The sequence below is a fragment of the Erinaceus europaeus genome, chromosome 10 (genome assembly GCF_950295315.1).
Source record: "Erinaceus europaeus chromosome 10, mEriEur2.1, whole genome shotgun sequence".
Taxonomy (NCBI): domain Eukaryota; kingdom Metazoa; phylum Chordata; class Mammalia; order Eulipotyphla; family Erinaceidae; genus Erinaceus; species Erinaceus europaeus.
In genome coordinates, this window is record NC_080171.1 from 63,804,605 (window position 1) to 63,824,946 (window position 20,342).

The 20,342-nt window shown below is 37.2% G+C and overlaps 1 protein-coding gene across 4 annotated transcripts in view; it reads right to left on the bottom strand.

The window, feature by feature from the left end:
- Positions 1 to 20,342, bottom strand: part of LINGO2 (leucine rich repeat and Ig domain containing 2) — a 1,295,977-nt gene that overhangs the window by 544,268 nt on the left and 731,367 nt on the right. For all 4 annotated transcript variants that reach the window (XM_060199677.1, XM_060199680.1, XM_060199678.1 and 1 more), the window contains one exon: positions 6,638 to 6,716. The gene's annotated coding sequence lies outside the window, so the exon portion shown is untranslated. The remainder of the gene's footprint in view (positions 1 to 6,637; positions 6,717 to 20,342) is intronic.

Sequence of the window (20,342 nt, forward strand, 5' to 3'; positions counted from 1 at the left end):
GACTTTCCTGGACTGATGACCCCACCAATGTGTCTTGGAGCTCCGTTTCCCCAGAGCTCCAACCTACTAGGGAAAGAGAGAGGCATACTGGGAGTATGGAGCAACCAGTCAATGTCCATGTACAGTAGGGAAGCAATTACAGAAGCCAGACCTTCCACCTTCTGCATCCCACAATAACCTTGGGTTCATACTCCCAGAGGGATAAAGAATAGAAAAGCTATTGTTGTATGCTTTACATTGGGTTGTTCTAGCTCTCCCCCGCCAAGAAAATTGGATCAGTCCTGCTAATTTCGTGGGCCCGCTTGGCCCCACCCCAAAGAACCCCGAGAGGGTTCCAGAGTTCCAGAGTTTGAGAGAGTTGGAGAGTTGCAGAGTTAGAGAGTGCTTGGCACCATCGCGGGGGAAAGAGGCAACAGAGTTCTATTTGGTGATTAGTTTGTCTTAGTTTATAAATCGTTGTTCCTGAATAAAGAAATATAGCTTCTCTGCCCAGCCGTATGTCTCTGGTCATCTCTGTTACCTGCCCGTGAAGCTAGCCCGGCCAGCTGGAGCCTCCGAATTTTAACAACAGCTATCAGGGGAGGGGATGGGATATGGAGATCTGGTGGTGGGAATTGAGTGGAGTTGTACCCCTCTTATCCTATGGTTTTGTTAATGTCTCCTTTTTAAAATAAATAATAATAATAATAAACCTGAAGACTTGTTTCACTGCCTGTGAAGCGACCCCCCTGCAGGTGGGGAGCTGTGGGCTCAAACTGGCATCCTTAAGCCAGTCCTAGCGCTTTGTGCCATATAAATTTAATTTTTTTAAAGAGATAAAAAAATTCCAACAAATAAAAAAAAACAACAGAAAAACTGATTCTTAAGCAAAAAGTCTGAGAATCACAGCAATAAAATATCCACTGAGCCATTTAACCTTTTGGGATCTCAGTTACTCCATCTGTAAAATTGTAAGAGGGAACTTCCAGGAAGCATTACCATGAAATATCTGGGATTGAATCATCCCCCCAAAATAAACAACAAATAAATATAACAATAGACCCAAATGAACTTATAATCTACAGCTGAAAGATCTGCAGCCTCAGTTGGATGCTCTCATGCAGCTGGGACAAAAAGGGGTGTGGGCTGGAAGAACAACACAATAAAACCATACATATGTCTGGGTGGCACCATTTTAGCCATTTCCCTTTAAGTGCCCCAAGCAGGGAAGGGTGTTCCTAGTGTCAGAAGAAAAGAGAAGGAAGCTTAAAATCTCTCAATCTTTTATTCAGGGGGGGTTTACCCTTCCAAACTTAAGGCAAGGGCACAACTAAAAGAACAGAGCATTTGGGACCACGAGACAACCCAAAGCAACCCCTCCACCTTACCCCACCAGCCACAGATCATACAAACAAGCCTAGAGATCACAATAGCACCTGCTGGCCAGCAGTAACTGGCACAATAAGTGTGCAAGAAGAGGAACAGCATTAAACACCTAACCATGCCATATCAGTCAGACAGAAACAAAACAGAGGAATTCCAAGGAATTCCAGATTTAGAGAGACTTTCAGAGACATACTACAAAAAGCTCATTATGAGGACTTTCCAAGAGTCTAAGCAAGATTTGTAAGAATATTTTATCATGGAATTAAAACACACAAGACAGGAACTGAGAACAGAGTTCGCTAAGAATCTTCAAAGCTTGAAAGAATAACTTCAATCAGAATTCATTAAGTAGTTAGGAAGCATGAAGGAAAAAATCAAACAGAACTCCAGGGACTGAAAGACACTTGAATGCAATTCACACACAGGTAGGCTTAGGAAGAAGACTTACACATGCAGAAGAAAGAATTTCCAAGCTAGAAGATACAATTAGTCCACTCTCAATTTAAAGATGAGGGAGAGGAAAAATTCAGAAAGAGTGAAGTGACTCTGTGAAAGTGCAGACTCCATCAGAAGATCTAATATAAGAGTGATAGGGATATCTGGAAGAGGACAAGACCAAAGGTCTAGAGTACATTTTCAGAGCAATTTTAACTTAGAACTTCCCTGACAAAGGAAACCCCCAGAACATTCTTACTCAAGAGGCAGGATTGTCACTCAGGTTTATAAATACAAAAAGACCAATGCCAAGGCACATTATTGTAAAAACTGCCAAAAACTCAATGACAAGGAAAAAAAGTGCAGACTGCAAGGGAAAGGAAAGAAGTTGCATACAAAGGCAGAGCTATCCGGCTTTTATCAAATTCCTCTTCACAAACTCTAGAGGCAAGGAGAGAGTGGAATGTCATATTCAAGGTTGTAAAGGAGAGGGAATTCTAGGTATGAGTCTTGTATCATATTTATCCTTTAAATATGATGGATAAATAAAAGTTATGTCAAATATTTAAAAGCTAAAGAAATTTGCCACAATCAACCTCACTTTACAAGAACTACTGAACAGAGTCTCATAAGAAAGGAGGAAGCAAAGGAATATACCTTCTAAGTGGGGTGAACAGCAGTAGACTAGAACTAAGAACATAGCAAAAATAGGAAAGAACAAGCAAATGGAGGGAATTAAAGGACAAAGTAGTTCTATCAAATGCTTGTTTTTCATTAACATTAAAAAGACTTTTATAGATTCACAATGCTAGTTACTAAACTTTGGTAACTACAAAACAAAGCAGGGAACAGAGATTTATAGAAGGTCCAAGAAAAATTAATGAGGAATTCACCAGAGAAACTCACTGGCACAAAAGGAAATATAGAAACAAATGGGCAAAGAATCAACAATTTAAAATAAGTTCAAAACAACAATCAGAATGGACATAAGTAAACCACATATATCAATAATCACCATAAATGTTAATGGCCTAAATTCACTTGCCACGTGATGCAGAGTAGCCAAATGGGTTAAAGAACAGGACCCACATATTATGTCTTCAGGAACATGAAATTAGAAATCAACCCAAAAAAGGAAAAGAAATTTTCTCAAAGCCTAGAGACTAAACAATACGCTTCTAACCAATACATGGGTCATTGCAGAGATCAAAAAAGAAACTAAGAATTATATTGAGGAAGTTGGGCATTAGTGCAATGGGTTAAATGCACGTGGCGTGTAGCACAAGGACGGGCATAAGGATCCCGGTTCGAGCCACTGGCTCTCCACTTGCAGGGGTGTCATTTCACAGGCAGTGAATCAGGTCTGCAGGTGTCTTTCTCTTTCCCTCTCTGTCTTCCCCTCCTTTCTCCATTTCTCTCTGTCCTAACAATGACAACATCAATAATAACAACAGTAATAACTAAAACAACAATAATAAACAACAAGGGCAACAAAAGGGAAATAAATAAATATATTTAAAAAGAATTATATTGATACCAATGGAAATGAATAAATCAACTAGCAGACCCTGTGGGATGCAGCAAAAGCAGTCTTCAGAGGGAAGTTTATAGCAATACAGGCCCACATCAATAAACAGGAGAAATCTCTTATGAATCATCTAACAACCTAACTGAACCAACTAAAAGTGTAGCAACAGAGAAACCCGACAGTCATCAGGAGACAGGTAAGAGTCAAAATTAGAGTGGAAATAAATGAAATAGAAAGCAAAAATAACAATAGGAAAATAAATGAAATCAAGAGCTGGTTCTTTGAAAGGCTAAACAAAATAGATAAACCACTAACTACACTCACCAAGTAAAAAGGAGAGAATACTATGATAAAATCACTGAAAAATGAGAGAGACATATTATAACAGATGAGGCAGAGATTCAAGTAATTGTGCAAGACTATTATGGACATCTGTATATAACTAAATTTAACAACTTATAAGAAATGGACACATTCTTAGAGTCATACCAACTTCCAACCTTAACACAAGAGGAAACAGATAAACTTAACAGACCAAAAGCTAGTAAAGAAATTGAAGCAGTAATCAAAAGCCTCTCTCAGAACAAAAGCACCAGCCCAGGTGGCTATGCTAATGAATTTTATAAAACATTCAAAGAATCACTAACACCCATCCTCTTCAAACTCTTCCAGAAAATAGAAAAAGAGAGAACACTCCAAAACACATTTTATGAGGCCAACATCACCTTGATCCCCAAAGCAGGAAAGGACCCCACCAAAAGAGAAAACTGGATTGATATCCTTGGTGTACACTGATGTGAAGATCCTAAACAAAATATTGGCTAATGAATCCCACAACATGTTAAGAGAATAATCCACCAAGGTCAAGTGGGATTTATCCCTGGGAAACAGGGATGGTCCAACATCCACAAGTCAATCAATGTAATGTACTATACCAACAGAAAGAAAGATAAAAACCATATGATTTTATAAGCTGATGTAGAAAAAGCATTCAACAAGGCCCAACACCCATTTATGATAAAGGTAATTAAGAAACTGGGAATGGAAGTAAAATACTTCAACATAATAAACGGAGGACATTATGCTTAGTAAAGTAAGCAAGGAAGTAAAGGAAAACCATAGAATGGTTTCACTCATATGTGGAATTTAGAGAACTGAACTCACATACTTGAAACAAACAAACTAAATACAACCCATATTTAGATTGTGAAAAACTATAGTGGGGAAATAGATGTAATACGTCAAGTTCTCTAACTGCCTAGCCCATAGCTCTAAGTATAAACATTTGCTTTACCTTAAGTATTTAACACCTCAGATTTGTAAGATGACCAAATTCTGACACTGAGCTTAAACTGCCACTTGAGGAAGATTGGTTCTGGAATGAGCACAACCTGCACTGTTCCCAGCTATAACCATGAGCTGCAAGCTCAGACCAATTAGGACTTAGAGGTTACAGAGGCTCTGGTACTAAATGTGGTGTGTGTGTGTGTGTGTGTGTGTGTGTGTGTGTGTGTGTGTGTGTGTGTGTGTGTGTGTGTCCTGAATCATGTGGATGGAGGTAAACAGTTAATTCTATCTACAGAATATTCTGTGATAAAATTTTGTGATATGCTGGGAGCTACTCTCTGTCCTACTCCAACTCTTCCCCTTTTATGTACTTGAGGCCATTTTCTCAGACAATGTTTTTATCCAGCTTCATGCTAGCTATCAACTCAAGTAAAAATTACCATAGTTTTGGGTCCCAAGAAACATGCCTAAAATGGATTTCTGAGCTTTCTCCCACCCTAAGATCACTAATCTCACCTGCTCTGTTCCTACTTTTAGGTGCCTATTCATTAACCATTTTGTGTCACTTTATGTCCTGCCACCTTCCAGACACCAAGTTCCAGACACTATTATGATTCTACCCTGACTTCTCTGGGCAGATGACCTCACCAATGTTTCCTGGAACCTCACCTCTCTAGAGCCCTACTCTACTACATTAAAAAAGAATAAATAAATAAATAAATAAATAAATAAAGAGGCTAGGGGTATGGATCAACCTGCCAATGCCTAAATCCAGTAGAGAAGCAATTAAAGAAGACAGAACTCCTACATTCTGCAGACCCAAAGCAACTTTGATCCATACTCCCAGTGGGGGAGAAGTGATAGAAAGAAAAAGGTAAGAGAGCTCTGAACCAAAGTTCCATCAGATCTCAGAGTGAGAGGACAAAAAGTGGAGAGATTTTTGGATGTAGTAATAGGATTATATGTGCTTGGAGGGGAAGAGAAGATTGGACCTGGAAGAAAAATGGGGCAATTATGTACAAATATAAACAGATGTAGAGATGACAGTTAACCCTCATCTGTAACCCTGGGAGACCACAATGGTTTGCAATGGAGGGATCTGGGATTCAGAACTCTGGTGGTGACAATGGTATGGAATTATACCCTGTTGATATGTATTTTTGTAAGTAAATATTAAATTTTTAATAAATAAATAAACAAATAAATAAAATTATAAGAAATGACCCCCTATCTTCCAAAGAGAATATGTAACTACTAAAATTATTAATTCATTAATTATTTGTAAATGATAAGAAAACATAAAAAAATCACAGTTATCTTATTCTAAGTAATAGTCATTTGGGAAATAGCATGGCAGCTCAGCTGAAACAAGCTTGGATTTTACTAGAAATCCAATAAATGTTTATTGGCTTTATTAATAAATATAAGAACAGCAACTCTGACATCACACAGAACTCTACTCCAACACAACTATCAGGGGGAGAGTAAATTAAAAGCAACTCATATAATCTTTCAATACCAGTTTATTCATCTCTAAAATGAGAGCAATAGTAGTTTTAAATTCAAGTTATTTTTTAACTTAACATTCAATGAAATAATGCAGTGAAGTATTAATAGTTTAATGCCTGGCATGTAGAAAGTATTCAATAAATATCAGTCTTATACCTTACACTATTTTCTATGCTAGAAACCTACTCCATTGTTTATATGCAATTTCTTAATCCTTAGCAATCTTTACTGGGTCACTATTAAAATAACCACTTAAACTGAAAGAATAAATATTACTTTCACAAAATCATATGGTTGCTTCAAATCAACATTGACTTACAACAAAACTGATAACTTTCAAACAAAATACTAATTCTCTAATATATCCTATATGTTAAGGATAAATTTCATGGGCTATTTAAAAATATATTCTTTTTTTTTTTGTTTGTACAGGGACTTTTGTGCATAAGTAACAGTAATAACAGGCCTAATGACACTTAGAAAATATTCCTGTGCATCACCTTTTGTACTTACCAGTTTGACTTGTTGGGCTCATGCTGGTGGCAAACACCGTCTGTTGTGTTCTGAATGTCTCAAAACTCTTGTTTGAAGGCTGCCAATAAATAAACAAATAAATTATGTAAAAAGAAAAAATGATACTTCTGGCAGGGTGTCTATTTATTAATGACAATAATAATAACTCACATGTACAGACTTGAATTACAAATTTTAGTCCACTTTAGAGGGAATTAATCAATTCATACATTTGGGGTTTTGCATCCTGTGCATGTGTGTAAGCTGCCTGTGTCTTGTGCTTTGTGTTTAGAGAAATACCTAAGAAAGACAGAAGACAGAGGCAGAGAGCAGAGAAACTTTCAACATTGGGAGGTAAACTGTATTTAATTAGAATGTAGTTTTTGAAAAGAAGTAGAAAACAGAACTTTTGAAGGTCAATAAAATGTTCATTTCAAAAGTAAAAACAAATAAGCAGTGAAATCTACATGAAAATCATAGATTGTGCCTGTGATTTCTGTATGTAATAGTTATTAGATGACTGTTATCAAAATTAACATCATCTTTTCAGGATGGAAATAAACTTAGTAACTGTGATCCCATATTTGTAATTTGAAAAAGAAAACTATAAAAAAATGAAACTATATAAAGAGATCAGATTTGCGGTTACTTGAGGTATAGGCTTGAAAAGGGAGGAATTTAAAGAAAGAAGTTGAACAAGTATTCAGCCTTTAATAAGCAAGTACTAGGCATGTAACATACATCATGATGACATAATTAACATTAGACAGGGTATTTTAAATACAAGCAATTCAAACTTTAAATGTAACTTTGAAAAAAATAGTAAAATGGGGCCAGGTGTTGGTGCACCTGGTTAAGCACACACATTACATTGCTTGAACCTGGGTTCAAGCCCCTGGTCCCTACCTGTATGGGGAAAGTAGTGAAATAGTGAATGAAGTAGTGCTGCATTTCCATTTAATTCATTTAATTGGTGGGTGGTAATGGTTCACAGCACATTTTTTTATACATAGGTGCAATTTCCTAGTTGCTCAAGATAGGTGTCTACAAAATATTTTCAACAAGTGTCCAATTTAGGACACTCCCTCTCCACACACACCCCAACACACACACACACACACACACACACACACACACACACACACACACACACACACACACACACACACACTCCACACCTGTCTTTCACTCCTTTGCTTTGGTGTAGAACACCACCCTCAGTCCAAGTTTTACTTTATGTCTTCCATTTCTGTCCCTGTCTCCTAAGTTTTGCCTACTAGTGTAGCTATCCAGTATTCAACTCTTTTTTCCTGACTCATACCACCCAACACTATTCTTCTACAGTGAGGCAAAGATTGGGACTTAAGAGGTTCTGGTCTTTGATCTGCTTTATTCTCATTTTGTTACAAGTTGTTTAGTGGTGACCTAGTTTTACTTTAATTTTCTTTCCTTTTTTTATTCTTTCTTTTTAAAAATTTCTTTATTGGGGGATTAATGGTTTATAGTAGACAGTAAAATACAATAGTTTGTACATAGTTTTGTTTCTCTACATGTGGCTGTCCAGCACTATTTGTTAAAGAGACCTTCTTTTCCTCATTGAATTATGTTGTCCCCTTTGTCATGTAACAGTTGGTTGTATATGTGTGGTATCATATCTGGGCTCTTGATTCTATTCCATTAATCTAAGTGTTCCACCACCATGCTGCTTTAATCACTATTTCTTTGTAATATAAATTGAAGCTGAAGAGTGTGACATATCCATTTATTCCTTTTTTTTTTCTGAGATGTTTTAGCAGTTCATAGTTCTTTGTGGTTTCACACAAAATTTTGGACAAACTGTTAAATTTCATTGAAGAACTTAATTGGGGTGGTCTGGGAGGTGCTACAGTGGATAACGCATTGGATTCTCAAGCATGAGATCCTGAGTTCAGTCCCTGTCAGCACATGTACCAGAGCTATATCTGATTCTTTCTCTCTCTTCTCTTATCATTCTCATGAACAAATAAATTTTTTTAAAAAAAGAATTTAATTGGGTTACCATGAGCATTGTGCCTAACTTACAATATCTACTACAGTCTTTTTTAAGTTGGCCTTGGTTTACCAACATTGGTTGTATCACTCAGTCCATTTTGCCCTCCCTCTTAGCTTTATTTTGTTATTTGTGTTCTTGCAAAGCAGGACTAATGGTGGTGAATTCTTTTGTTTCTGTGTTTGAGAAGATTTTGATTTTTCCCTCATACTTGAAGAATAATTTGGCAGGATAGACTATTTATGATCCACAATTCTTATCTTTTAATTATTAATATCTAATTTATTTACATTGGGGCAATTGAAGCAGTTAAATGTTTTCACCACCCAAAGTCATTAGTAAAGCTCAAAAAACAACAAAAAGTAAATATGAATGTTTAGCTCAAATTTTCAAAACCCCCTGCCAAAAAACTAATTTTTCAGACTTCTAATAATATATTGATATACCTAGAAGATCCTAGAAACTCTGCCAAGAAACTACTGGAAATCATCGATAAATTCAGTAAAGTAGCAGGCTACAAAATCAATACACATAAGTCCGTGGCATTTCTTTATGCCAAAGATAGGTCAGAAGAAATGAAACCGAAGGAAGGAATACCATTCACAATTGAACCCATGAAGATCAAATATCTAAAAATAAATCTAATAAATCTAATCTTTTTAAGGAAAACTATAAGACACTGTTAAAAGAAATAGAAGATGACACAAAGGAATGGAAGAACATCCCCTATTCATGGATTGGGAGAATAAATATCATTAAAATGACAATTTTGCCAAAAATAATCTATAAATTCAATGCAATCCATATTAAAATACCAATGATATATTTCAAGGAAGTTGAACAGATTATTCAAAAAATTTTGTGTGGAACTCTACAAAACCATGAATAGCAAAAACACTCCTAAGGAAAAAGAAGAAAAATGGAGGCATGATCATACCTGACTTTAGGTTATACTGCAAAGCAGTAGTAATCAAAACACTGTGGTACTGGAACAAAAATGGTCATATGGACCAATGCAATAGGATAGAGAGCTCAGAACTCAATCCACATATATATATATATATATATATATATATATATATATATATATATAACTTATATATGACAAAGGGGTCAAATATGCCCATTGGGGAAAAGAAAGTCTCTTTAACTAATGGTGTTGACAGAATTGGACAGCCACATGTAGAAAAATGAAACTAGAAGACTAATTAACACCATACACCAAAATTAACTCAAAATAGATCAAAGATCTGGATATCAGACCTGAAAGTATAAAATACATAGAAGAATATAATGACATTATAAATGAATTATGAATTCATTTCATGACATTAACATTAAAGACATACTTGGAGACTTCACCTCATGGGCAAAGGAAACAAAAGCAAGGTAGAAAAAGTAGGACGATATCAAATTAAAAAGCTTCCATACATCGAAAGAAAAGTCCATAAAGATAAACAGGAAACCCAGCAAATAGAAAAACATATTCACACATCATACTTCAGACAGACACTTCACGTCAAACATCTATATAGAACTCATTCGGCTCAACAAAAAGAAAAAGTGGGCAGAGGACATCCATACAGTTCTCCAAAGAAGAGATATGCATGGCTCACAGACATATGCACAAATGCTTTAATTCACTTATCACCAAAGAAATACAAATTAAAACCACACTGAGATACCACTTCACACCTGTAAGAATGGCCTTCATCAACAAAACAGGAGAAGATAAGTGTTGGAAAGGATGTGGAGAGAAAGGAATTCTAATACACTGCTGGTAGGAATGCAAAATGGCACAATTATGGAGAACAGTGTGGAGAATCCTTAAGCAAATACAGATGGAAATACCTTATGACCCAGCAATCCCACTCCTAGGCATTTATCCAAAAGAGATAATATCACAAATTCTAAGGGATATATGCACCCCCATGTTCATAGCCACATTATCTACAATAGCAAAAATTTGGAAGCAACCAAAATGTCCCTCCACAGATGAATGGTTAAAAAAGTTATGGGACATAATGGAATACTACTCAGCAATAAAAAAGATGATTTTACATCCTCTGGGATAAAATGGATGAAACCTGAGAACATTATGCTTAGTGAAATAAGCAAGGAGGTAAAGGAAAACTATAGGATGGTCTCAGTCATATGTGGAATTTAGAGAACACACATACATAAAATACACAATCAGACACAACACAACCCATATTTAAAATGGGAAAACTACTGTGTATACGTGGGGAGGGCAGACTTTCAGTGGCAGGGAAGATGTGAAACTCTAGTCTTATGACTATTTAGTCCTATCAATAGCATGTGGGGGGGCTGGATAGATTTAATGTCTCAAGCTACCCAACTGCCTAGACTATAGCCCTAAGCACAAATACTAGCTCTTGCTAATATTTATCTTAGATTTTCAAAATGATCATACTCTGATAAGCGGATTAATCATTTATGGATATCTAAAAATGTATCAGAAAATAAAGCTCTGCAAACATCTAAATCAATTACAGCTTTAGGCCAGATAGGTCAGGACCTTTTGACCTTGTATTTAAAATACAAGGAGGCTCAGATACAACTAGAAGCATTCAGATCATAGTGAAGTCAAGTACAATAACACAGATTCTTAGCCCCCCAACTAACCTGGCTGTAATAATTAATTATTGATATTTTAACTTTCTCTAAGACTGTAAGAAACCCCTTGCATCCTCTTTAAGACCTGCATTTCTCCTAGTCCTGGTACTTCTAGGATATGCCCATACTTCTTGGAATTCATTTTCTATGATCCCTTACCGCCATACCAACCTTGTCAACTTTAATCAAATCGCTACTGGTGCTGCCTCCCCACATTATGCTGCTATTGAAACCCTACTGTGGATTGTAACCTGAGATACATGCCTGAGAAGTCTACCTGGAAACTCTTCAAATCTGGTGATCCACTATGACACTATTCTCTCAGACAATATTCTCATCCAATCTCAGGTTAGTTACAAAACTCAAGCAAACCATTATAGTTGTATGCCCCCAGGAACATGCCTAAAATGGTTTCCCTAGCTTTCTTCTACCCCAAAATCCCTAATCTCATTTGCTGTGATCCTATTCTGGTTCCTGTTCATTAACCATCTTGTCTCAACTTAGGTCATGCCACCTTCCAGATACCAGGCTGCAGATGCTACCATGACTCCACCCCAACTTCTCTGGGCAGATGATCTCACCAATGTGTCCTAGACCCTCATATCTCCAGTGCTCTGGTCCACTAGGAAAGATAGAAACAGGCTGGGGGTATGGATCAACCTGTCAATGCCCATGCTCAGTGGAGAAGGAGCTACAGAAGCCTTGCTCAGTGGAGAAGCAGCTACAGAAGCCAGAACTCCTACCTTCTGCTCCCCATAAACAACCTTGATCCATACTCCCAGTGAGGGGGAAGTGATAGGATGAAGATAGGTAGCCTCTGCACTCCAGCTCCATCAGCACCCAAAAAGAGAGAAAGAAAAGGAGAGGGGCATACAGAGGTAGCTTTGATGTCATGAATGGTTTAGAGGGAAAGAGAGGATTGAATCAGGAAAAGAAGGGGTAACTTTGTATAAATGTGGACAGATAGTTGTAGAGAAGATGGTCAGCCTATGTCTATAATTTTAGGGGAACTATGGTGGATTACAGTGGGGAGAGTGAAGACTCAGAAATCTGGTGGTGGGAATGATGTGGATTCAAACCCCTGTCTACACGTAATTCTGCAATTTAAAAAAAAATAAAAAAACTAATTTGTAATCCAAATTGCATGACTAATCACTTTTTTTGACTAGTCATTTTTTAATACTTCATTTCCTTTTATGAATTCAGTCTGCATTCTTATTTTTACTCAAATATTACTTCTACTCAAAAATTCCTTTCAGGGGATTGGGTGGTAGCACAGTGGGTTAAACACACATAGCTCAAAGCACAAGGACTGGTACAAGGATCCCAGTTTGAGCACCCAGGTCCTCATCTGCAGGGGGGTCGCTTCACGAGCAGTGAAGCAGGTCTGCAGGTGTCTATCTTTCTCTCTGTCTTCCCCTCCTCTCTCCATTTCTCTCTGTCCTCTCCAACAATGACATCAATAACAACAACAATAACAATAACCCTAACAAGGATAAAACAAGGGCAACAACAAAAAAAAGAGGTGGGATAGCCTCCAGGAGCAGTGGATTCATGATGCAGGCACCAATCCCCAGCAATAACCCTGAAGGCAAAAAAAAAAAAAAAATTCCTGTTACATTTCTATATATCTATCATCTTCTAAACCCCAGATCAAATGATAGCTCCGTCTGCTGCTTCCAGGTAGCTGTCCATCACCATTTGTTAAAGAAACCTTCTTTTCCCCATTGAATTATTTTGGCCCCTTTGTCATGTAATGGTTGTATATGTGTGATATATCTGGGCTCTTGATTCTATTGCACTGATTGCTTCACAAGTGTAGAAGCAGGTCTGTAGGTGTCTTTCTCTTCCCTCTGTCTCATCTCCTCTCTCAATTTCTCTCTATCCTACCCAACAACATCAATGGGAACAATAATGACAACAACAAGGGCAACAAAAAATGGGGGAAAATACCCTTTGTATAAATGTTTAAACAATGTAAAGAAGTTCAGGAGCTAAATAAGTGCCTACAAGAAGATTTGGACTATATCTATAAAAGAAAAATAACTGAAAAATGCAAAATTGGGGGTGAATCAGAAACCTTAAATATGGGGGGGCAGGAGGTGGCACACTTGATTAAAAGCACACATTATCATGAGCAAGGACCCAGGTTTGAGCCCCCACTCCCCATCTGCAAGGGGAACCTTCACAAGCAGTAAGGCAAGCAATACAGGTGTTTTTCTCTCTCCTCTATCTCCCCCGCACCTCTCAATTTCTTTCTATCCTGTCAAATATAAAAAGGAAGAAAGAGAGAAAGAAAGAAAGAAAGAAAGAAAGAAAGAAAGAAAGAAAGAAAGAAAGAAAGAAAGAAAGAAAGAAGGAAGGAAGGAAGGAAGGGTGGGTGGGTGGGTCTGGGAATGGTGGACTCATTATGTAAGCACCAAGATCAAGTGATAACCCTGGTGGCAATACAAAAAAAAGAAAGGAAGGAAGGGAGGGAGGAAGGAAGGGAGGGAGGGAGGGAGGGAAGAAGGAAGGAAGGAAGGAAGGAAGGAAGGAAGGAAGGAAGGAAGGAAGGGAGGGAGGGAGGAAGGAAGGGAGGAAGGAAGAGTCTGGGAATGGTGGATTCATTATGTAGGCACAAAGATCAAGTGATAACCCTGGTGGCAATACAAAAAAAGAAAGAAAGGAAGGAAGGGAGGGAAAAAGGAAGGAAGGGAGGGAGGGAGGAAGGAAGGGAGGAAGGGAGGGAGGGAGGGAGAGAGGAAGGGAGGAAGGAAGGAAGGAAGGAAGGAAAGAAGGAAAGAAGGATAAGAAAAGGAGAAACTTTAAGGAGAAGGATTAATTTTTCTAAATGCTAAATAGAAAGGGAGCCGACCAACATCTGGTAAAGATATAACTGAAAGATAAATACAATTAAAATTGTAAATTGTGAATTTCAAGTTTAGAAACCTATATTAAACTCCACTGATCTCTTTCATCAGCTCTCGAAATAGACAACTCTTCATTTATTTATGCAATATATACTTAATTGAACAATGTAAGAGATATTTATCTATCTCTCTGTTTGGAAACCTGAGGCTAAGAAGTATTGTAATGTTCAAGAATGAGCTTAGAGGCCACAGAGATACCTAACTGGTAGAACATGTGGCCCAGGTTCTATACTTACACCATCACATAGGAGGTGCTATGGCATCAGAGGTAGCTCCAGTGCTATAGTGTCTTAACTTCTCTCTGTCTCTCTATCTGAATGAACCAGTGACTGGGCAATTAAACCATATATGCAAAACCCTAGCTCTAGAAGAAAGGAAGGAAGGAAGAAATTATACTATGGCCAGGGTTGTGGTCAGTGGTAGAAAGCACACCTTGCATGTATGACAGCCTGGGTTCAATCTCATTACCTTATTTATTTATTTATTTATTGCCACTATGGTTGTCACTGGGTCTTGGTGCTTGCACTAGGAATCCACTGCTACTGGCAGCCATATTTTCCATTTCTAAGTTACAAGCTTGGGGGTTGGCCGGTAAAGCACTGGGTTAAGCACACAGAGTACAAAGCACAAGGACCAGCAAAAGGATCTGATTTTGAGCCCCTGCCTCCCCCTCTACAGAGTGGCCACCTCACAAGCAGTGAAACAGGTCTATCTTTCTCTCCTCCACACACCCCCTTTTTTCCCTTTACTTTCTTTATTAGGGGATTAATGTTTTACATTTGACAGTAAATACAATAGTTTGTACATGCATAACATTTCTCAATTTTCCACATAAGAATACAACCCCCACTAGGTCTTCTGTCATCCTTTATCAGGACCTGTACTCTACCCCACAACCACTCAGAGTTTTTCACTTTGCTGCAATATACCAACTCCATCTCAGGTTCTACTTGTGTTTTCTCTTCTGATCTTGTTTTTCAACTTCTGCCTGAGAGTGAGATCATCCCATATTCATCCTTCTGTTTCTGATTCATTTCACTTAACATGATTTCAAAAAGCTCCATCCAAGATCAGCTGAAAACAGTGAAGTCACCATTTTTAATAGCTGAGTAGTATTCCATTGTGTATATATACCACAATTTGCCCAGCCACTCATCTGTTGTTGGACACCTAGGTTGCTTCCAGGTTTCAGCTACTACAAATTGTACTGCAATGAAAATATGTGTACACAGATCTTTTTGGATGGGTGTGTTGGGTTCCTTAAGATATATCCCCAGGAGAGAAACTGCAGGATCATAGGGTAGGTCCATTTCTAGACTTCTAAGTGTTCTCCAGACTGCTCTCCACAGAGGTTGGGACCATTTACATATCCACCAGCAGTGAAGGAGGGTTTCTTTGACCGCACAACCTCTCCAGCATTTGCTGCTGTTACCTTTTCTAATGTATGACATTGTCACAGGAGTCAAGTGGTATCTCATGGTTGTCTTTATTTGCATTTCTCTGACAATCAAAGACTTTGAGCATTTTTTCATGTGTTTCTAGGCCTTTTGGACTCTTCTGTGGTGAATATTTTGTCCATGTGCTCTCCCCATTTTTAGATGGGGTTGTTTGTTTTCTTGTTGTTGAGTTTGGCAAGCTCTTTATATATTTTGGTTATTACACTCTTGTCTGATGTATGGCATGTAAAGATCTTCTCTTTGCTTGGGTATTGGTTTCTTTTGCTGAGCAGAAGCTTTTTAATTTGATGTAGTCCCATAGATTATACTTACTTTAGTCTTCTTTGTAATTGGATTCATTTCATTGAAGATGTCCTTAAAACTTATGCAGAAAAGAGTTCTGCCAATAATTTCCTCTATGTATTTGATAGTTTCTGGTCTAACATCTAGGTCCATGATCCACTTGGAATTTAGTGGTTCAGTTTCTTTCTTTTGCATTTTTCAACCCATTCTTTTCAATACCATTTGTTGAAGAGACTCTGCTTTCCCCATTTAATAGTTTGGGCACCTATGTCAAAGATTAGATGTCCATAGGTGTGCGGGCTGACTTCTAGGCTCTCAATTCTCAACCAGATGTGCTACCACCCACTCATCCTGGGTTCTCAGTTCTGTTCCACTGGTCAGTGTGTTTATTCCTGTTCCAGTACCAAGCAGTTTTGATTACAATGGCCATATAATACAGTTTGAGATCTGGAAGTGTGATGCCTCTAATACTGTTCTTTCTTCTCAATATTGTTATGGCCATTCTAGATATTTTTCTGGTTCCAGATAAACATTTGTAGCATATGTTCTATTCTCCTAAAAATTGTGATGGGATCTTGATGGAGATAGCATTAAATTTGTATATGACTATGGGTAGTATATTCATTTTAAAGATGTTAATTCTTCCAATTCATGAACATGGAATATCTTTCCACTTCTTTGTGTCTTTTTCTATTTCCTTGAAGAGTGACTCATAATTTACAATATACAAGTCTTTCACTTCTTTGGTTAGGTTTATTCCTAGATAATTATTGTTTTTTTGGCTATGGTAAAAGGAATTGACTTCTGGATTTCATCTTCTTCTATCTTAGTGTTTGCATAGAAGAATGCCACTGACTTTTGGATGTTAATTTTGTAGCCTGAAACTTTACTGTATTGCCTGATAATTTCCAAAGGCTTCTTGTTGGATTCTTTAGGTTTTTCTATGTATACTATCATGTCATCTGCAAATAGGGAGAGTTTGACTTCTTTTCTTCCAATCTGTATGCTTTTAATTCCTTGCTCCTGCCTGATTGCTATGGCAAGAACTTCCAATACTATGTTGAATAGTAATGATGATAGTGGGCAGCCCCGTCTAGTACCTGATCTGCTGAAATGCTTCCAGTTTTTCAGCAATGATTATGATGTTGGGTGTAGGTTTGCTATATAGAGATTCCACTATCTTGAGGAATTTTCCATTTATCCCATTTTTTTGTAGCATTTTGATAATAAAGATATGTTGGATTTGTTAAAGGCTTTCTCTGTATTAATGTAATCATGTGATTTTTGGTCTTGCTTTGATCATAGAGGGATGCTGTATTTTGTCAAAGGCTTTCTCTGCATCTATTGATATGACCATGTGGTGTTTGGTCTTGCTTTTATTAATGTGGTGGATCACATTGATTGGTTTATGTATATTAAACCAACCTTGCATCTCTGGGATAAACCCCACTTAGTCATAATGAACAATCATTTTAATATACTGCTATATCCGGTTGGCTAGAATTTTGTTCAATATTTTAGCATCTATGTTCATCAGAGATATTGGTCTCTAGTTTTCTTTTTTGGCTGTGTCCCTGTCTGCTTTTGGTATCAGAGTGATGTTGGCTTCATAGAAGTAGTAAGAGAATTTTCCTGTGTCTTCAATCTTCTGGAAGACTTTTGAAAGTAGAGGTATTAACTCCTCCTTGAAGGTTTTGTAGAATTCATTTGTAAAACCATCTGGTTCAGGACTTCTATTCTTGGGAAGGTTTTTGATAGCTGTTTAAATTATGTTGGTTTTGATGGGCCTGTTCATATTATATAGTTCCTCTTTATTTAATTTGGGAAGTACGTAGGTATCTAGGAAATCATCCATTTATTCCAGATTCTCTAGCTTATTGGCACATAGTTTTTCATAGAAGCCTCTAATGATATGTTTAATTTCTGTTGTGTCTGTTGTGATATCTTCTCTTTAATTTAAAATTTGATTTATTTGGATCTCCTCTCCCCCCCCCTTTTTTGTGTGAGTCTGGTTAAATATTTATCGATTTTATTCACTCTTTTGAAGACCATCATTTACTTTCATAGATCTTTTTATGGTTTTCTTATTTTCAATATTATTTATTTCTGCCCTAACATGTTATTTCTGTCCTTCTGGTTGCTTTAGGGTTCCTTTGTTCTTCTTCTTCTAGGTCTTTAAGATGTGCAATCAGGCTGTTTATTTGTGCTTTTTCTTGTTTCCTAATGTGTGCTTGTATGGCTATGAACTTTCCTGTCAGTACTGCCTTAGCTGTGTCCCAAATATTTTGATAGCTTGTGTCTTCATTTTCACTGACTCCTGAAATATTTTGATTTCTTCCTCTATTTCCTCTTTGACCCAGTAGTTGTCAAGTAGTATACTGTTGAGCTTCCACATTCTGGGACTATTACTAATCTTCTGTTGATTGTTAAGTGTTAGTTTAATTCCACTGTGGTTTGAGAAGATGCCTTGGATGATTTCAATGCTCTTGAATTTTCTGATGCTGTCTTTGTGGCCTTACATATTGTCTATCCTTGAGAATGACCCATGTGGACTTGAGTAGAATGTGTATTCCAGTTTCGTAGGGTAAATGGCTCTGAAAATATCCAGTAGTTCTTGTTTATTTATCTCCTCATTTATCTCCCTCATTTCTTTATTGACTTTCTGTTTGGATGATCTGTCAAGTTGAGAGAGTGGGGTGTTGAAGTCCCCTACTATTACTGTGTTTCTGTTGAAATATTACTGTAGGCCTTTCAGTAGATATTTGATGTATTTAGATGACTTCTCTTTGGGTGCATAGATGTTAATAATTGTTAAGTCCTCTTGATTGACGGATCATCTCAGTATTAAGAAATGAATGACAATCCCTATCTTTTTTATTTTATTTATTTAAAAGTCTATCGTGTCAGATATGAGAATAGCTGTTCCTGCCATTTTTTGTGGGCCATTGGCGTGTAGGATAGTTTTCTATCCTTTCACTTTGAGTCTGTGTTTGTCTTGTTGAGTTAGGTGGGCTTCCTAACTCTTTGTTTTCTATCCATCTTCTTACTCTGTGCTTTTAATAGGTGAATAGGAAGAAGAGGAAGAGGAGGAAGAAGGGGGAGAACAGGAAGAGGAGGAAAAGGGGGAAGAGGTGGAAGAAGGAGAAGATGTTGGATAACAGCAACTTATAAGGCTAATGACAGATAAATTTTCAAGTGTTATTGTACATATACACAATGGCATACTATGTAGCTGTCAAAAACAAAGAGGTCATCTTCTTTGCAATAGCACATTCAGAACTTGAAAGCATCATGCTGAGTGAGACAAGCTGGAAAAAGAAAGAGCAATACCAAGTGACTTCACTCATATAGATAGAACTTAAGAACAAAAAGCAGTAAGAGAAAACAAAAAGTAAAATTTGGACTGGGTATGTGATATTCCACCAAAGCAAAGGACTCTGGGGAAGGAGGAAATAGGACAGGATGAAGAGACACAGGGGGTGGGGTGGGTCATGGTGCACTTGGTCGAATGTATATGTTACAATGCACAAGGACCTGGGTTCAAGCCCCCAATCACTACCTGTAGGGGCAAAGCTTCATGAGTGATGAAGCAGGGCTTTGGCTGTCTCTTTATCTCACTCCCTCTCTATCTTCCCCTTCACTCTTCATTTATGACTGTTTCTATCCAATAAATAAATAAAGATAATAATTTTAAAAATTAAAAAAAGAGAGACACAAGGACACTGTTGTATCTCCTAGACACCAATCATGAAAAGATGAGAAGTTGTGCCTATGTGTTAAAGATTATACTGTAAACCATGGGCCCCAATAAAGTAAAAAAATAAAATAAAATAAGTTATGTGATCTTGGGCATATGCACAAAAGAGAAAGCAACCAGCACAACTCTTTTGTTTCTTATCTCTCATTGTTTCTCTTTCACTCTTTCATCACTGGTACTTTACCATTCCTGATTGACCTTTTATTTCTATTTTTTTCAGATAGGAAAAGAGATACAGAAGGGGGGGGGATCAACACAGCACCAAAGCTTCTTCCAGTGCAATGGGTAGTAGATGATCTGTGTTTCTCAACACATGGCAAAGAAAGCATACTATCCAGGTGAGTTATTTTGCTGGCCACATGCTTCCATTTTTGTAGGTTGTGAGGAGTCAAATCTAGGGCTTCATGCATCCCCGGCATAATAATATTGATAAACCACCTCTCTGCCCCTTAGGTTTGTATTTTTATTGTCATCTGATTTTTCTAAAATGAATCTACTCTAAATAAACTGTGAACTCTTCTAAAATTAATTTAATGTAAAAATAATGCTACTTAAGAATTTTATACTTTATTTTCTATAAATTTGAAGACGAATCAAGAGATAATTGAATTTTTTCAATACATTAAAATCT